The sequence below is a fragment of the Macaca fascicularis genome, chromosome 15 (genome assembly GCF_037993035.2).
Source record: "Macaca fascicularis isolate 582-1 chromosome 15, T2T-MFA8v1.1".
Taxonomy (NCBI): Eukaryota; Metazoa; Chordata; class Mammalia; order Primates; family Cercopithecidae; genus Macaca; species Macaca fascicularis.
Window position 1 is genome coordinate 128,218,527 of NC_088389.1, and position 19,170 is coordinate 128,237,696.

General features: G+C 43.6%; 1 protein-coding gene and 1 long non-coding RNA gene across 51 annotated transcripts in view; one reads left to right on the plus strand and one right to left on the minus strand.

Moving 5' to 3' along the window:
• Positions 1 to 19,170, minus strand: part of AOPEP (aminopeptidase O (putative)) — a 365,171-nt gene that overhangs the window by 240,603 nt on the left and 105,398 nt on the right. The gene's annotated exons all lie outside the window — the stretch shown is intronic.
• LOC135967528 (uncharacterized) lies at positions 12,098 to 12,310 on the plus strand. The gene is made up of 2 exons (XR_010581716.1): positions 12,098 to 12,203; positions 12,265 to 12,310. It is a non-coding gene; the product is annotated as an uncharacterized lncRNA (long non-coding RNA).

Here is a 19,170-nt window from a genome sequence, read left to right on the forward strand (position 1 = left end):
ATGATCCAGGATGAACTCACGGAAATGTGGGCCAGATTCGCCTTCACAAGGACACACAGGGAGGGGTAACCAACCACACAAAACCGAGGCTTCTCCAGCAAGGGGCTGGTTGTTGGGTGGGCAACCAACAGCGTTCACCTCGTATCAGAAAGAGGCTGTACAGCGTCGTAATTAGGGGCACCACTCTGGAGCCAGGCGGTGAGCTCCAGTTCCGCTCTACCACTGCCAGCTGAGTATACCGGCTTCCGATTTCTTCCCTCTGAAAAGGAAATGATACGAGTTCCTAACGCAGGGGGTGCTGGGAAGATGAAATGAGGATTAAAGGTACACTGCTTAGAAGCGACTCAGGCATATGTGCACATTATGATACAGCTCAATGGTAGTGGTCATTTCTGTGGTGTCTGCCATGGGTTATAACAGCCCACAGGCAGGACCACCTCTGTGGGTGAGAGGCGTTTCCTCTAATGAGCACTGAGCCAGTGCCACACTCAATCAGGCATTCAGTAAGTTCTTTTTTTTTTTTTTTTTTGCGTACTCATAATTTAATTTAAAATCTACGTCTTCTTGCTAATAAAAAATATGCTACCAACTAAAAAGTAACATTTTTACAATTAGAAATACTTCTAAAGCAGAGGTCCTCATCTCACAGGCTGGGACTGGTGGAAGCCAGGCTGCACAGCAGGAGGTGACCCTCAGCAAGCCAACACTCCTGCCTGAGCTCTGCCTCCGGTCAGCTCAGCAGCGGCATTAGATGGTCTTTCTTCTTTAGATGGCGTCTCACTCTGTCGCCCAGGCTGGAGGGCAGTGGTGCGATCTCGGCTCACTGTAACCTCCACCTCCCGGGTTCAAGCCATTCTCCTGCCTCAGCCTCCTGAGGAGCTGGGACTACAGGCTCGCGCCACCACGCCTGGCTAATTTTTGTATTTTTAGTAGAGACGGGGTTTCGCCATGTTGGCCAGGCTGGTCCCGGACTCCTGACCTCAGGTGATCCTCCCACCTCGGCCTCCCAAAGTGTTGGGATTCCAGGCGTGAGCCACCGCGCCCGGCCTGGCATTAGATTCTCATAGCAGCACAAACCCAGCTGTGAACTGTGCACGAGCGGGATCTAGGCTGCAAGCTCCTTATGTGACTCTAATGCCTGAGGATCCAAAGTGGAACAGTTTCACCCCTAAACCACGCCCTCCTCCCCACCCCCGTGGAAAAACTGTCTCCACAAAACAGGTCCCCCAGGCCAAAGAGGTCGGAGACCACTGTTCTAAAGTACTTGAAGATATTACTGCAAAAAAAAAAAAAAAAGAAAATAAAAAAGGTTACCAAGTAAAAGGTAACATTTAACAATTGGGAATACTTCAAAAAATCTGCTGCTCCCTGGAAAGTATATTAAGAAAAGTATTATAACAGTAATTACAATTTACAATGAGTGTCTATTAAGCCTTCACTAAGCGCTGGGACTGCTTCAAATGCCTTACACACACTCTCTCATTTAACCCTAAAGCCAAACTCTGGAGTCAGGATTAGCAGTAAAACACTTAAAACTAAACTTCAACGAAAATACAAGTTTATTTCTAAAGGACAACCTTTTCCAGAATTTCATGTTAAACAAATTTGAGCTACCCCCAATTCCTCATCCTAAAACGCACTTTCTCACTTACTATTCCTGCCCCTGCCCGATTTTAGCATTTCTGAACTCAGGATGCATCTTAAAATGTTTACACTCGGCCGGGCGCGGCGGCTCACGCCTGTAATCCCATCACTTTGGGAGGCCGAGGCAGGTGGATCACCTGAGGTCAGGGGTTCGTGACCAGCGTGGCCAACAGGGTAAAACCCATCTCTACTAAAAATACCCCAAAAATTAGCTGCGTGTGGTGGTGCACGCCTGTAACCCCAGCTACCTGGGAGGCTGAGGCAGGAGAATCACTTGAACCCGGGAGGTGGAGGCTGCAGTGAGCCGAGATCACACCGTTGCACTCCAGCCTGGGCGACAAGAGTGAAACTTCATCTCAAAAAATAATAATAATAAATAAAATACAATAAAATGTGGAGACGTAACTATAACAACGCTGTCCCCTCTTACCGGGGCTATTAGCTTGGCAGGGCATTCACAGGAGAGGACGTGAAGCAGTCACAGCCATCTCCGAGCCAAGCTCCATGTTTGTTTTTTTGGTTTTTTGGGTTGTTTTGGTTTTTTTTTTGAGACAGAGTCTCCCTCTGTCGCCCAGGCTGGGGTGTCGTGGCGTGATCTCGGCTCACTGCAACCTCTGCCTCCCGGGTTCAAGCGATTCTCCTGCTTCAGCCTCCCAAGTAGCTGGGACTACAGGCATGCGCCACCACGCCTGGCTAATTTTTTTTTTATTATTATAATTTTTTTTTTGGCGGAGTCTTGCTCTGTCGCCCAGGCTGGAGTGCAGTGGCCGGATCTCGGCTCACTGTAAGCTCCACCTCCTGCGTTCACGCCATTCTCCTGCCTCAGCCTCCCAAGTAGCTGGGACTACAGGTGTCCGCCACCATGCCTGGCTAATTTTTTGTATTTTTAGTAGAGACAGGGTTTCACCATGTTAGCCAGGATGGTCTCGATCTCCTGACCTCATGATCCGCCCGCCTCGGCCTCCCAAAGTGCTGGGATTACAAGCATGAGCCAACGCGCCCAGCCTAACTTCTGTAGTTTTAGTAGAGACAGGGTTTCACCATATTAGCCAGGCTGCTCTTGACCTCCTGACTTTGTGACCCGCCCGCCTTGGCCTCCCAAAGTGCTGGGATTACAGGCGTGAGCCACCGTGCTGGCCCAAGCTCCATGTTTTACTCATTAACCAAGTATATGCTGGCGAGACCTTATCTTCCACAGAGGGCCTTACAATGGGATCGAATGAGTGACGGCAGTGTGACATTTCCCCCCGTGCTGGTAGCCAAGTAACTCCCGCTTTAGACTGTACAGATCACGTGAAATAGTGCGGACCTGAACATAAAGCCTAAGCGATATGTCCCCAATCCTGCAGGCGGTTTATCGCCAAGATTTCTCACTTTGCTTCAGTCCAAGGACCAAGTGAAGAACTAGAAATTCAAGAACACCATTTAAATCCTAGGTCTACCAGTTGATTTTCTGGGTGCTACGAGCAGTGACTGAAATGCCCTGGACTCTCCCCCTTCATCTGTTAAAAGATACCAGCAGTGCCTACAGAAGGTCTAAGGGTATTAAGAGTAACTAATGAGATTGTTTTGCTTCCAACATACCTCACATTTTCTCCCACTCATATCTGTTTCCTCCCTTACCGCACACGAAGGTCTAAGTCTCCCAACCCATTAATGATTCAACTTATTAAAGGAAATCAGCCGCTTGCCTGGCAGCTAACGTAGTTCCACTTCATTACTACTTGAATTAATTTCATTTTCTTCAGTCATCTATAAGAATCTATTCAACCTCGGAAAAGTACGTGTTAACAACATATTGACGGATACAGAAGTAGAGCTCACCCAGCCCGGCAGCAGCCTCTGGGCCCAGGTTTTCCCGCCAGCCCAGCCCCACTGGAGCTCCTGCTGCCTCCATCCCACAGAAGATCCGGCTCCTCCCACACTCACTAGCCACCAGGCTCCCCTCTGCCACAGAACGAGATCCAAACTCCTTAGGTGGATGGAAGAGCCTCTCCACAATATCCATCCCCACCCACCTTTCCAGCTTCACATCTCACCATTTCCTCCTTGTAGCCTGCACTGCAGGCATGGCGGGAGGGTGGGGGTGTGTGGAGTGTGTGTGTGTGTGTGTGTGTGTGTGTGTGTGTGTGTACACAAAGGGAACCACCAAATCTCCCAACCTCCCTGCAGCCACCTCCACACGTGCCTCCCCGTCTTTGATAGTGGGTAAACCTGTGTGCTCATCAAAGACCCACTTTACTCCTATTCTACATCCCCACCCTTCCCACCACCTCAGTGAATATGGTCACTGCAATCATCCACTATCCTCTCCACTCTCATCAGCTTCATTCATTCATTCATTCATTCACTCATTCATTCAGAGACAGAGTCTTGCTCTGTCACCCAGGCTGGAGAGCAGCGGGGCCACCCCTGGCTCACTGCAGCCTCAACCTTCCAGGCTGACGCGATCCTCACACCTCGGCCTCCCAAGTAGCTGAGAACACATGTACACACCACCATGCCAAGCTAATTTTTTAAAATTTTTGTAAAGATGGAATCTCACTTTGTTTTCCAAGCTGATCTTGAACTTCTGGGTTCAAGCGATCCTCCCGCCTCGGCCTTGGAAAGTGCTGGGATTACAGGCGTGAGCCGCCGTGCCCAGTCAGCTGCTTTCTCTTTGCCCAGGTTATTCTCTTCAGCACACAAATGTGCTCTGATAGATGGTGCCCTTAAAACATCCTCAGTTGACTTCCCATCCTTCTCCAGCAACTTCCCTATTTCTTTAATCTTACAGTAGGACCCCCTGAAAGCACTGCCTGTATTTGATGTCTCAACTTTCTTGCCCTGCCCTCTCTCCTCAACTCACCCCAGTTAAGCTTCTTTTCCCAATATTCTATCACAATTGCCTTCTTCCAGGTCACCAGTGACCCCCACTGAACCAAATCCCATCCACCCTCAGTCCTCATAACTTCCACTTCTCGGCAGCTGAGATTCCTGACGCCACAGCTCAGGCTGCACACCACTGGCCTTCTTTCCACCTCCCTCCAGGATGTGCCCCTCCAGTTTCATGACGTCAAATACCATCTGTATCCTGAAGGCTCTGCAAATTCAGATCTCTAGTCATGGGCTGCCTCTTGAACTCCAGCTATATTTCCACTCAGCATTTCAGACACAAAACATTTATTTTTTTTTTTAGATGGAGTCTCACTCTCATCGCCCAGGCAGGAGTGCGATGGCGCCATCTCAGCTCACTGCAATCTCCACCTCCCAGGTTCAGGTGACTCTCCTGCTTCAGTCTCCCCAGTAGCTGGGATTACAGGCACCCAACACCACACCTGACAAATTTTTGTATTTTTAATAGAGATGGAGTTTCACAATGTTGGCCTGGCTGGTCTCGAACTCCTGACCTCAGGTGACCCACCCCCCCCCGCACCCCACTTGGCCTCCCAAAGTGCTGAGATTACAGGCGTGAGCCACTGCACCCGGCCCAGACTCAATACATTTAAAATCAACCTTGATTTTCTCCTACAACCTTATTCTTCCCCCGCCCAGCCCTACCTCAACAAAATGCCACCAAATCTTGAAATTGTTCTTGACTCCTTTTTCTCTCACATCTTAGATACAATCCACTCCAAAATCCCAACAGCTCTTCAAAATATCCCAAATTTGAACACTTCTCACCGTTACCAATTCTAGTCCAAGCTATCATGATCTCACATGTAGATTTCTCTATTAGCTTTTTAACTTGTATGCCTGCTCTTCCCTGCCCCTTTCCTTTCCTGTTCCCCCAAATCAGGTATCTAACCAGCATGATCTTTTCAAGGCACACCTCAAATCATGTTACTTCCTACTTAAAACCTTCAAATGGCTCCCCACAAATTGCTCAGAATAAAAACCCTGTAACACCCCATGGAATTGGGTCCTCAGCAACTTCTCCAGTTTTACTTCCCACCACTTTTTCCCTCGTTCATTCAACACCAGCAGTCTGGTCTTCCTGCAGTTGTCCCAGCTTGCAAAGTGCTTCCCACCTGGGGGCTCTGCCCCACCTGATTCTGTGTCTTGTCTGTGCTGGCACACCACATTCTCCGAAAGTCCACCTGAATAGCCCACAGAAAGCAGCAGAGTTCCTTATTCCCAAGTTTCCTTTCTCTGCTTTATTTTTCTTCATAGTGTTTTCATTACCTGAGAACATATTAAATATTCATATGCCTGCCTATTTGTCTCCCCTAGCAGAACTCAAGTTCCATATGCAATGGGCTTTGTTCTGAGCACCTGGAATAGTACTTGCACATAGTAGGTGTTCAATAAATATTTGTTAATTGATTGAATGAATAATTAAATTCTTGGACTTCTTCATCTTTTTTTTATGAAATGGTCACTTTTCTATTTCCACAAGGCACTCACTGACTGCCTCAGGTAACTTGTATCCTGGCCTCAGAGGCTCCATACCATCCCACCTGAACCCCACTCCCACAGACAGCGCACATCCAGCCTGCTCCAGCCTCACAGCGGCCCTAGGAACAGACCCATCTGACCCCTGAGACTAGGAGTTCTTCCAAGGCACAGATTCTGGCTTTGTCTTGTACCCCAGTGCCAAGAGTTTCTGGCACAAAGTGGCTATTCAATATGTGTCTGTGGATTTAAATAATATGCCAGCATGGGAAGGAGGGGACAGGAATGGTGGGTCAGTGGGTACACAGCTACAGTTAGACTGGAAGAATAAGTTCTGGGTTCCATTACACAGTAGGGTGACTACAGCAAATAACAACGTAGTATATATTTCAAGATTAACTTAAAGAGAAGATTTTGAATGTTGTCCCCACAAAGAAACGACAAATGCTTAAAGTGATGGGCATGGTAATTACTCCGATTTGACCATTATACTATGTATACATGCACTGAAACATCACATTATATCCTATAAATATGTACAATATTATGTGTCAATTATAAATTTCTTTTCAGTGCTGGAGAGGATGTGGAGAAACAGGAACACTTTTACACTGTTGATGGGACTGTAAACTAGTTCAGCCATTGTGGAAGACTGTGGCGATTCCTCAAGGATCTAGAACTAGAATGGTATTCCTCAAATACTATTCCTCAAATACGTCATCCCATTACTGGGTATATACCCAAAGGATTATAAATCATGCTGCTATAAAGACACACGCACACGTATTTATTGCAGCACTATTCACAATAGCAAAGACTTGGAACCAACCCAAATGTCCATCAGTGACAGACTGGATTAAGAAAACGTGGCACATATACACCATGGAATACTACGCAGCCATAAAAAAGGATGAGTTCATGTCCTTTGTAGGGACATGGATGAAACTGGAAACCATCATTCTCAGCAAACTATCGCAAGATCAGAAAACCAAACACCGCATGTTCTCACTCATAAGTGGGAATTGAACAATGAGAACACTGGACACAGGAAGGGGAACATCACACACTGGGGCCTGTCGTGAGGTGGGGGGAGGGTGGAGGGATAGCATTAGGAGATATACCTAATGTAAATGACGAGTTAATGGGTGCAGCACACCAACATGTGACATTTATACATATGTAACAAACCTGCACACTGTGCACATGTACCCTAGAACTTAAAGTATAATTAAAAAGAAAAATAAATAAATAAATAGATTTCGTTTCAAAGTAATTGGATTTTTTGCCTCCCCTCTTTTTTTCTTAGAAGGGAACAGGGGGCTTCTCAAAAACTAAAACTACTAGTTAGTGACCAGCCTGGCCAACATGGTGAAACCCCATCTTTACTAAAAACAGAAAAATTAGCTGGGCATGGTGGTGAGTGCCTGTAATCCCAGCTACTCAGGAGGCTGAAGAATAAGAATCAGTTGAACCTGGGAGGTGGAGCTTGCAGTGAGCCGAGATCGCATCACTGTGCTCCAGCCTGGGCGACAGAGGGAGACTCCGCCTCAAAAAACAAAATGAAACTAATAAATATCCTCCTTCAAGAAAATAAATGATATGCCAGGCATGACTGAGCAACTCCATGGAGAAAAATAAATAGCCCAGATATAGTCAGATGAAGGAATAACTTTACCTAAATTTAACAACAAAAGATAGCAATATCTTTAAATAACTTACCAACAAAAAGATAGCAATAACTTAAAAAATAACACCAAGGCATATATAAGATGATGGGAAAGTATATTTGAGGGAAACCAAAAGTCAAGTGCAAATACTACAGTTTGGATTATGAGAGAAAAAGCAATGCAACAGTACAGTCTTTTCCTTTCTGAACAGTAATGGGGTATTCGAGAGTCATAATCATTAGAGCAATATTACATGAGATAAAAAGCAAGTTGGGTTAAATTGAGTGAGTCTAATATCCACTAAAAACTTGGTTTCAAAGGCTCATGGGCATTCTATGTCTGATCCTCAACCTGCCCAGGAGGCTGAGGAAGCCATATGGTAATCACAGCAAACTGACTGCTCATCCTCTGGTTGAGCCTCTTCTAGATGCCAGACACCGTACCCGGCACTGAGGACATGATAAGACACAGTAGACCTGAGGTCCTTGAGAACCAAGTCTCAGAGACACTGACACAGACCCAACAAAATAGAGTACAAAAAGGTCAATAAGCGCACACAGACTCTACTAGGATTGGAGGCTGGAATTAACTCACTCTAGGTGATCAAAGGCCACAGAGGACGACATTCCTGAAGTGGATTCAAGGATGAGTAGAAGCTTGCCAGGCAACAGGAAAGCGGGGTGGGGAAACAGGAAGGGGAGGCTAAGTAGGAGGAACAAGATGTGAAAAGCGCAGAGGCCTGAGAAACCCTGGAGCACGGAGGAATCCGGACAGGAGAGAGACCAGCGTTTCTGCGAGTGAAGTGCACCAGAGACACCGGCATGGGGAGGCAGGGAAGGGCCTGTGTGTCATGCTAAGGTGACACGAAACCAATTCTAGTTGCTTTTCACCAGGTTAATCAGGTCTGCATTACGGAAGGAAGATTCTGACAGTAGTACAGAGAATGAACTGGAGGGGAACAGGGCCAGAGGTAGGGACCCCAAGGTCCCTCAAAGGAAGCCTGAGATGACGGAGGCTCTATGCAGAAAGCATCTGCAGCGGGGAGGAGAGGACCGACTTCAGGAAGACGTGGAGGAAGAGGACACAGTGCCTGCTGCCTGACTGACAGAGTGAGCGGGAGGTTAGCAAGAGTTCACGCTAACACGGACGTTTGTGTCTTAAGTTACTCAACAGATGGCAGTGCCACTCATAAGATAGAAGGGAAGAAAGGTGACAGCAACTGAAAGACAAGGCTGCATGAATGCCTGCTCAGCGCGGCCCAGGTGTGGCCAGTGGTCGCCCTTACACTCCCGGTGTTTTCTGGAGCTTCCAGGGCGGGCCTGAGGAGAACACAGGACCAAGTGCTCTGGCCTCTGACCTCCCTGAGAGACCGAGTGTCACAGGGTGGGGGTACCACTTCCTTGATGATGTGCCCCCCACACTGGTGTACCATGAAAAGGCCACATCCAGGCCGGGCGCGGTGGCTCATGCCTGTACTCCCAGCACTTTGGGAGGCCGAGGCGGGCGGATCACGAGGTCAGGAGATGGAGACCATCCTGGCTAACACGGTGAAACCCCGTTTCTACTAAAAATTCAAAAAATTAGCCGGGCATAGTGGCGGGCGCCTGTGGTCCCAGCTACTCGGGAGGCTGAGGCAGGAGAATGGCGTGAACCCGGGAGGCGGAGCTTGCAGTGAGCGGAGATCCGGCCACTGCACTCCAGCCTGGGCGACAGAGCGAGACTCCGTCTCAAAAAAAAAAAAAAAAAAAAAGAGCGAAAAGAAAAAGCCACATGAAATAAAGCAGAGGCAACCCTACCTGATGACAGAAACAGTGAAAATCCATAGCCCTTGGCACCCCACTCCCCAGGCTCTAAACAACATACACTTACTGGCATACAAGTAAGTTTTGGGGACAAGCATGGACATTTTGAAGATGTCAACATTTTCTTATCACCTACATTTGTTTCTTCTTAAGCGTTACAACTATGCATTGGATAAGAACGTGTCATCAATGATGGGCCACATATGTGACTGTGGTCCCATAAGCTTATAATACTGTATTTTTACTGTACTTTTACTATGTTTAGATACACAGTTACCACTGTGTGATATTGCCTACAGTAGTCAGAGCAGCCACATGCTGTACAGGTGTGTAGCGCACCATTTAGCGCAGGTGCGTAGGAGGCTGTACCAGCTAGGTCTGCGTAAATGCACTCTGTGACATCCGCACAGTGACAACATCATATAACGCTTTCTCAGCATGCATCCCCATCATTTAGCGACACATTACTGTATTTCTTCCACGCAAAATAAATATTCCACTTACAGTTTGAAAATATTTCTCAATTCTATTCAGTTTTGGTGAATAAAAATGGGTAAGTTTTTACTCCTGCTGCTTGGCCCTGGAAATGGACACAGTTGTGGAGAGTGTGTGACGGAGAGGAGTAATAAAAGCCTCAGTTTTCTTGCCATGAGACCAAAAAAAGGAGGCTCGGAGAATGAGAAAGTACGAGGCAGACTGCAGAGAGGGAGGGTCCATGACCCCATAAAGACGTCTACAAACTCCTGAGCTCATCCCCAAGCTACAATGTGGAGATCCGACCCCAAGCAGAGCAGTATTCCCGACACTACAGGACAGACCACACCCGGGTCCCAGACTGGCAACTGGGTGGTGCACACATGGGACAGGTGCCAACAACAATGCCAAGTCTTTAAAAACAGAACAGACGCTGAAACTAAACTTCCGGAAAGCTATTCGGCACTTGTAGCCCAGCCCTAAAACGCACTGATCATTTGCTGAAAACCACAAAAACGCTGTCTTTGGTTTTAAATAACACCCAGAGTCTCATAATATTCAAAATGCCCAGGATACAATCCAAAATTACTTGGCATATGAATAATCAACAAAATCTTGACTCATGTGAGAAAAGACAGTCAACAAATGACTGTGGAATGACAGAGATATTGAAATTATCTGACAAAGACTTCAAAGTAGTTATAAAAATGTTCAAGGAAGTAATGGTTAACTCTATTGATATAAATTAAAAGACAGAAGATCTCAGCAAATAAATAGAAGATATAATGCAGAAACAAATTAAAAACTTAAACCTGAAAAATACAATAACCAAGACTTTTTTTTTTTTTTTTTTGAGACGGAGTCTCACGCTGTTGCCCAGGCTGGAGTGCAGTGGCGCGATCTCGGCTCACTGCAAGCTCCGCCTCCTGGGTTCACGCCATTCTCCTGCCTCAGCCTCCTGAGTAGCTAGGACTACAGGCGCCCGCCACCGCGCCCGGCTAATTTTTTGTATTTTTAGTAGAGACGGGGTTTCACTGTGGTCTCGATCTCCGGACCTTGTGATCCGCCCGCCTTGGCCTCCCAAAGTGCTGGGATTACAGGCTTGAGCCACCGCGCCCGGCCCACCAAGACTTTTTAAAACACCTCATTCGATAGGCTCAATAGCAGATTAGAAGTAGTAGACTTCTTCTAATCTGCACCAGGGACCAGTTTTGAGGAAGACAATTTTTCCACAGACCTGGGGGATGTAGGGGGAGACGGTTTTGGGATGAAATTGTTCCATCTCAGATCATCAGGCATTAGCTTCTCATAAGGAGCGTGCAACCTAGATTGCTCGAGTGCACAGTTCACCACAGGGTTTGAGCTCCTGTGAGAATCTAACGCCGCCACTCATCTGACAGGAGGTGCAGCTCGGGCCATAACGCTCACTTCTGGCCGCTCACTTCCCGTGGTGCAGCCAGATTCCTAACAGGCCACAGACCAATACTGGGCCACAGCATGGGAGTTGGAAACCTCTGGACTAAAGAGTCAGTCAACTTGAAGATAAAACAATAAAATCCAATCTGAAAAACAGAAAATATTTTTGAAGAAAAATGCTCAAAGCCCCAGGGATCTGTGAACCGATACTAAAAGGTCTAACATTTGTGTCGTTAAGAGTCCCAGAGACAGAGAAAGGCTGTAGCACAGAAGAAAATGTTTGAAGACATAGGGTCAAAAACCCCACAAAATTGGCAAAATACATAAACTTACACACCCGAGATGATGGGCAAAGCTTAAACGATAAACTCAAACAAGTCAATTCCAAGACAAATCATAATCAAATACTAAGAACTGAAGACAAAGTAAAAATGCTTGAAAACAGTCACAGAAATCCTTCTATCACTTATAAGGAAGAATAATTTGAATGACGGTGGATTTCAAAATAAAAACCTTGGAGGCCAGGGGAAGAAACATAGCATTTTTATTTTTTATTTTTATTAATTTTTATTGAGATGGTAAAATAAAGATATTCTGAAATGAATGTAAATTGAGAGAATTTCTTGTCAACAAATCTTGCTCTAAAATAATTTCTAAAGAAAGCTCTTCAAATAAAAGGAAAATGAAACCACAAGGAAACCTGAAACATCAGAAATGAAGAAAGAACAGAAATGGTAAATATCTGGGTAAGCAGATTATCTTTCTGTTATTCAGTTATTTGAAGTGTGTTTGACAACTGAAAGCAAACATAGGATTGTCTGATGAGGTTTTCAGTCTCTGCAGATGTAATATATAAAACAACTATAAACATAGGATTGTCTGATGAGGTTTTCAGTCTCTGCAGATGTAATATATAAAACAACCATAACACAGGAGGAGAGGGGAAGGAGATTCTTGGATAGACAACTCCGTCCAATAACAGCAGAATAGACATTCCTTCTGATAAACTTAGTTTTGGTTTTCTTTTGTTTGTCGTTTTCTTTTTTTGTAAGACGGACTCTCGCTCTGTCCCCAGGCTGGAGTAAGTGGCGCAATCCCGGCTCACTGCAACCTCCACCTCCCAGGTTCAAGCAATTCTCCTGCCTCAGCCTCCTGAGCAGCTGGGACTACAGTTGCACGCCACCACGCCCAGTTAATTTTTGTATTTTTAGTAGAGACAGGGTTTCACCATGTTGACCAGGCTGGTCTCGAACTCATGACCTCAAGTGATCCTCCCACCTAGGCCTCCCGAAGTGCTGGGATTACAGGCGTGAGACACCGTACGCGGCTTCTTGTTTTCTTTTTGTTTGTTTTTCACAGACAGGGTCTTGCTCTGTCACCCAAGCTGGAGTGCAGCGGCACAGCCATAGCTCATTGCAGCCTTGAACTCCTAGGCTCAAGTGATCCTCCCACCTCAGCCTCCTAAGTAGCTGGGACCACAGGCATGTGCCACCACGCCCAGCTAATTTTTAAAAATTTTTGTAGAGACAGGCTCTTGCTTTGTTGCCCTGGCTGGTCTCAAACTCCTGGCTTCAAGCAATCCTCCTGCCTTTACCTCCCAAAATGTTGGGATTACAGGTGTGAGCCACTGTGCCAAGCTAGGAATAGATATTCTTTTAAAGTACACATGGAACATTCACCAAGATACACCATATCCTGAGACAAAAATCTTAATTTAGAAAAAGAAAATAATTTAAATCACAAAAAAGTATCCTTTGATATAAGTGAATTAACTAAAAATCAATAATAGAAAGGTAAGAGGAGCATCTCCCAACAACTGCAGCTCAAACAACATACATCTAAACAGTCCATGGATCAAAGAGAAAGTCCCAAAGAAAATTAGAAGACATCAAAATGAATAAAAATGGAAACATAATATATCAAAATGTGCGGAGCGGCCAGGCACATTGGCTCATGCCTGTAATCCCAGCACTTTGGGAGGCCGAGGTGGGAGGATCACCTGAGGTAGGAGTTCAAGACCAGCCTGGCTAACAGGGTGAAACCCCATCTGTACTAAAAATACAAAAAAATTAGCCAGGCGTGGTGGCACACGCCTGTAGTCCCAGCTGCTCAGGAGGCTGAGGCAGGAGAATTGCTTGAACGCAGGAGGCGCAGGTTGCAGTGAGCTGAGATCGCACCATTGCAATCCAGCCTGGGCAACAGAGTGAGACTCCATCTCACAAAAATAAATAAGTAAGTAAATAAATAAATAACGTGTGGAGCACAGCCAAAGCAGTGCTTAAGGGAGATTTATGCCATTAAATGCTTGTTAGAATAGAAGAAAGGTCTCAAATCAATAAGCTAAGTTGCTACCTTAAGAAACTGGAAAAAGAAGGGCAAAATAAATTCCAAAGCAAGTAGAAGGAGGAAATAATAAAAATAAGATCAGGAATCTATTAAACTGTAAGCAAGAAAAACAACCAAGAAGAATCAACGAAACCAAAAGATGACTCTTTGAAAAGATCAATAAAAGTGACAAACCTCTAGCCAGATGGACAAAGAAAAAGAACAACTTACCAACATCAGGAATGAAATCATCACTAAAAAGGATGAAAACATTAAAAAAAAATGGTGAATATGATGAACAACTCTCTACAGATAAATTCAAAAAAAAATTGTATGAATAGTATAAACTTCCAAAACTCTCCCAGGATGAAAGAGATAGCATAAATAGTCCTAGAAATTTAATGAAATTACATTTGTAGTTAAAAACCTTCTGAAAAGGAAATCTTTAGGCCCAGGTTTCACACGTGAATTCTATCAAACATTTAAAGAAGAAATAATACCAACTCTACATAATCTCTTCCAGAAAACATTGTCTTCTAGAAGGGAATACCTCCCAACTCAGTTTGTAAGGCCAGAATTACCTTTATATTAAGACCAGTCAAGAGTACAAGAAAAGAATACTGCAGGCCAATATCCCTCATGAACACAGATGCAAAAACACTCAACAAAATATTAGCAAATTGCATCCAACAATATATAAAAAGAATAATACACCAGAACCAAATGTGATTTTATCATGACAATGGAAAGGTGGTTCAATATCTGAAAATCAACCACTGTAATCCAACATATTGACAACCTAAAAAAGAAAAATCATAGATCCTGTCAATTAATACAGAAAAAGCATCTGACAAAACTCAACTCCAATTCATGATAAAATTTCTCAGTGAATTAGGAGTAGAAGAGAGTATCCTCAACCTGGAAAGGCCATTTACAAAAACCTACAGCTCACATCATACTTAATGGTGACAGATCAAACACTTTCTCTATAAGATGAAGAATAAGAGGCCAGACCACATGGCTCATGCCTGTAATCCCAGCACTTTGAGAGGCCAACACAGGAAGACGGCTTAAGCCCAGGAGTTCAAGATCAGCTTGGACAACATAGCAAGGCACCGATTCTACAAAAAATCTAAAAGGTTAGCCAGGTGTGGTGGTGTGCTTACAGCGCCAGCTACTTGGGAAGCTGAGGTGGGAGGATCAATTGGGCCCAGGAGGTCTGACACTGTAGGGAGTCATCATTGCACCACTGCACTCCAGCCTGAGTGACAGAGTGAGACCCTGTCTCAAAAAAAAAAAAAAAAAGATCAGGAATAAGAAAAGGATGTCCAATCTTACCACTCCTGTCCACATCACATTGTAAGTCCTAAGAGTGCAATAAAGCAGGAAAAAATAAAAAGTTATATAGATTAGAAAGAAATAAAACTGTCCCTATTCACTGACTCATAGAATAAATGAGAAATAAAATGACTGGATACAAATCACCCACAAAATGAATCATATTGCTATATACTAGTTATGAAAACAAAACTAAAATATAAAAAGAAAACCACTTATAGGCCCGGTGTGGTGGCTCATACCTGTAATCCCAGCACTTTGGGAGGCCGAGATGGGCAGATCACAAGGTCAAGAGATCAAGACCATCCTGGCCGACATGGTGAAACCCCATCTCTAGTAAGAATACAAAAATTAGCTGGGCGTAGTGGCGCATGCCTGTAGTCCCACCTACTTGGGAGGCTGGGCAGGAGAATAGCTTGAACCCAGAAGGCAGAAGTTGCAGTGAGCCAAGATCATGCTACTGCACTCCAGCCTGGCACAGAATGAGACTCTGTCTCAAAAAAAAAAAAAAAAAAAAAAGAATAGCACTTATAGTGATTACTTATAGTAATTCAAAAACAAAAGTGAAATACTTAGGTATCAATCTAATAAAATACAGGACCCCTATGTTGTAAATTACAAAACACTGATGAGAAAAACAATAGAACATCTAAATAAATGGAGAAACATGTTTGTGGATCAAAAGATTCAAAGAACCATCATCTGGAAGAGACACTGGAAATAACCACGGTCAAGATGTCAACTCTTTCCAAATCTATCTCAAGATTTAATGCAAATCTGAACCAAACACCAGCATAATTTTTTGGGTAGATATAGAGAAGTGAATTCTAAAATTTATATGAAAAGGCAAAAGACCCAGATCAAAACAATTTTTAAAAGAACAATAAAGTTGGAGGAATCAAATTAGCCAATATTAAGATTTACTAGAAAGGTTCAGTGATCAAATCAGATGTGTTACTGTAGGAGAGAGAGACAGAAATCAATGGAAGAGATGAAAACATACACAAATAGACTCACACAAACATGGTCACTCATTTTTTATAAAGATGCAAAGGCAATTCAACGGAGAAAGAATAGTGTTTCAACAAATGATGTTAAAACATTATTGGGTTTTTTGGCTGGGCGCAGTGGCTCACACCTGTAATCCCAGCACTTTGGGAGGCCGAGGCGGGCGGATTACGAGGTCAGGAGACCAAGACCATCTTGGCTAACACAGTGAAACCCATACTAAAAATACAAAAAATTAGCCGGGCATGGTGGCGGGTACCTGTAGTCCCAGCTACTTGGGAGGCTGAGGCAGGAGAATGGCGTGAACCCAGGAGGCAGGGCAAGCAGTGAGCCGAGATTGTGCCACCGCGCTCCAGCCTGGGTGACAGAGCGAGACTCCGTCTCAAAAAAAAAAAAAAAAAATTATTGGGTTTTCTAGATATACGATCATGTCATCAGCAAACAGTGACAGTTTGATTTCCTCTTTACTGATCTGGATGACCTTTATTTCTTTCTCTTGTCTGACTGCTATGGCCAGAACTTCCAGTACTATGCTGAATAGAAGTGGTGAGAGTGGGCATCCTTGTCTTGTTCCAGTTCTGAGAGAGAAAGCTTTCAACTCTTCCTCATTCAGTATTATGTTGGCTGTGGGTCTGCCATAGATGGCTTTTATTACATTGGGGTATGTCCCTTGTATTCCAATTTTGCTGAGTGTTTTAATGACAAACGAATGCTGGATTTTGTGAAATGCTTGCTCTGCATCAATTGAGACGATCATGTGATTTTTGTTTTTAATTCTGTTTATGTAGCGTATCACACTTATTGACTTGCGTATGTTAAACCATCCCTGCATTACTGGTATGAAACCCGCTTGATCATGGTGGATTATCTTTCTGATATGCTGCTGGATTCAGTTAGCCAGTATTCTGTTAAGGATTTTTGCATCTATGTTCATCAGGGATATTGATCTGTAGTTTTTTGTTTTTTGTTATGGCCTTTCCTGGTTTTGGTATTAGGGTGATACTGGCTTCATAGAATCATTTAGGGAGGATTCCCTCTTTCTCTATATTGTGGAATAGTGTCACTAGGATTGGTACCAATTCTTCTTTGAAGTCTGATAGAGTTTGGCTGTGAATCCGTCCGATCCTGGACTTTTTTTGTTGGTAATTTTTTTATTACCATTTCAATCTCACTGCTTGTTATTGGTCTGTTCAGAGTTTCTAATTCTTCCTGATTTAAGCTAGGAGAGTTGTATATTCCTAGGAATTTATCCATCTCCTCTGTTTTCTAGTTTATGTGCGTTAAGGTTTTCATAGTAGCCTTGAATGATCTTTTGTATTTCTGTGATGTTGGTTGTAACATCTCCCATTTCATTTCTAATTGAGCCCATTTGGATCTTCTCTCTTCTTTTCTTGGTTAATCTTACTAATGGTCTATCAATTTTATTTATCTTTTCAAAGAACCAGCTTTTTGTTTCATTTAAAATTCATAAAAAATTTTAAAAAAATAATTAGACATGCATAGGCAAAAAAAAAAAATGAACCTTGAACTAATCCTAGTATCATACAAAATATTTATCTCAAAATGACATCAGATCTAAATACAAAGCATAAAACTGTAACATTTTTGTAAAATCATAGTAGAAAATCTCTGTGATCTGGAGTTAGGCAAAGAATTCCTACCCTAACACCAAAACCACAATCTATGAAATAAAAGATTGATAAATTGTACTTCATCAAAACTGAAATTACTGGCTCTACGAGAGATACTGTTAAAGGAATGAAAAGGCAAGCTAAACGCTGGGAGAAAATATTTGCAAATCATACATCTGATTCTATCTAAAATACGTAATGGAACTCTCAAAACTCAATAGCAAGAAAACAATCCAATTAATAATGGGCATAAATGATCTGAACAGATATGATGCCAAAGAAAATAAGCATATGAAGATATGTTCAATATCATTAACTATTAGGGAAATACAATGAGAAACTACAATAAGATACCCCTAAAAACCTAACAGAATGAGTAAAATTTTAAAAACTAATAATACCAATTGCTAGCCAGGATGCAGAGCAAGGAAAACTCTTGCTCACTGCTGATAGGAATGCAATATTATAAAGCCAATTTGATAGGAAATTTCTTAAATATATACATACCATGTGATCCAGCAATCCCTCTCCTCGATGTTTACTCTAGAGAAGTAAAAATTTACGTTCACACAAAGCCTGTACTATGAATGTTTATAGGAGCTCTACGTATGTCGTAAGTTACATGGCAATTACGTTTTCCTTGGAAAAGGTGCATGTGCTTGTACACACACACACACACACACACACACACACACACACACACACAAGCAGGAAAAAAAAAACAAATTCAGGCAATCTCATCAAGGTCCTTTCTTCTGTAGATGAGCATCCCTACCTGCACCACTGCATCTCAGACCTCAAGACCCCTTGCTTAGGGACTGACTACTGATTTGGGTTAGGGGCCTGGGGAGGTTAGGGATAGAACAAAGACAAAAACAAAGAGCAGTAGAAGAATCCAGAAAACCCACTGAAACATCAATCAGTTGATCAAAGGAGCCTTTGAGCCATGGTCTGGAAGAGACACTGGGAACAGCCATGATAAAGAAATACCTTGGCCCTACTGCACTCCCTCCACTCACCCACTCCTTGGACTTTTGCATAGATACCACTTCAACTGAAGCAAAAAGAAAAACAGTTCAAGCATTTGCCTATAAACTGTTAAAGTCTTTGCTCTGGTCTGGTTTAAACAGAAAGAGATGGAGCAAGATTTCAACATAAACAGGAGTCTCAATGCATTTCTCGACAGGCCTTGCTGCCTGTACTAATGTAAGTCAGTGGGACTTGCAGGAAACCAATATGAAACAATGAGAGCAAGTTCAACTTCTTTTAAAGGAGAAAAAAACAGAGGTTATTATTTGATGGTTGAAAATTTTCTGTATCCCTTTCCATCCATCACTGGATTCTCACCAGTGTCCTCGCTGTTTCTAGTGATACGCAGAATAAAAGAAAATACTGGCCAAGGTTAGGAAGACACAGAGCGGGAGAATCACAGGTCGGACAACAGATGAGCCAAAGCAAAACCTTGACCACATCAATCTTTTACTGCAGAGT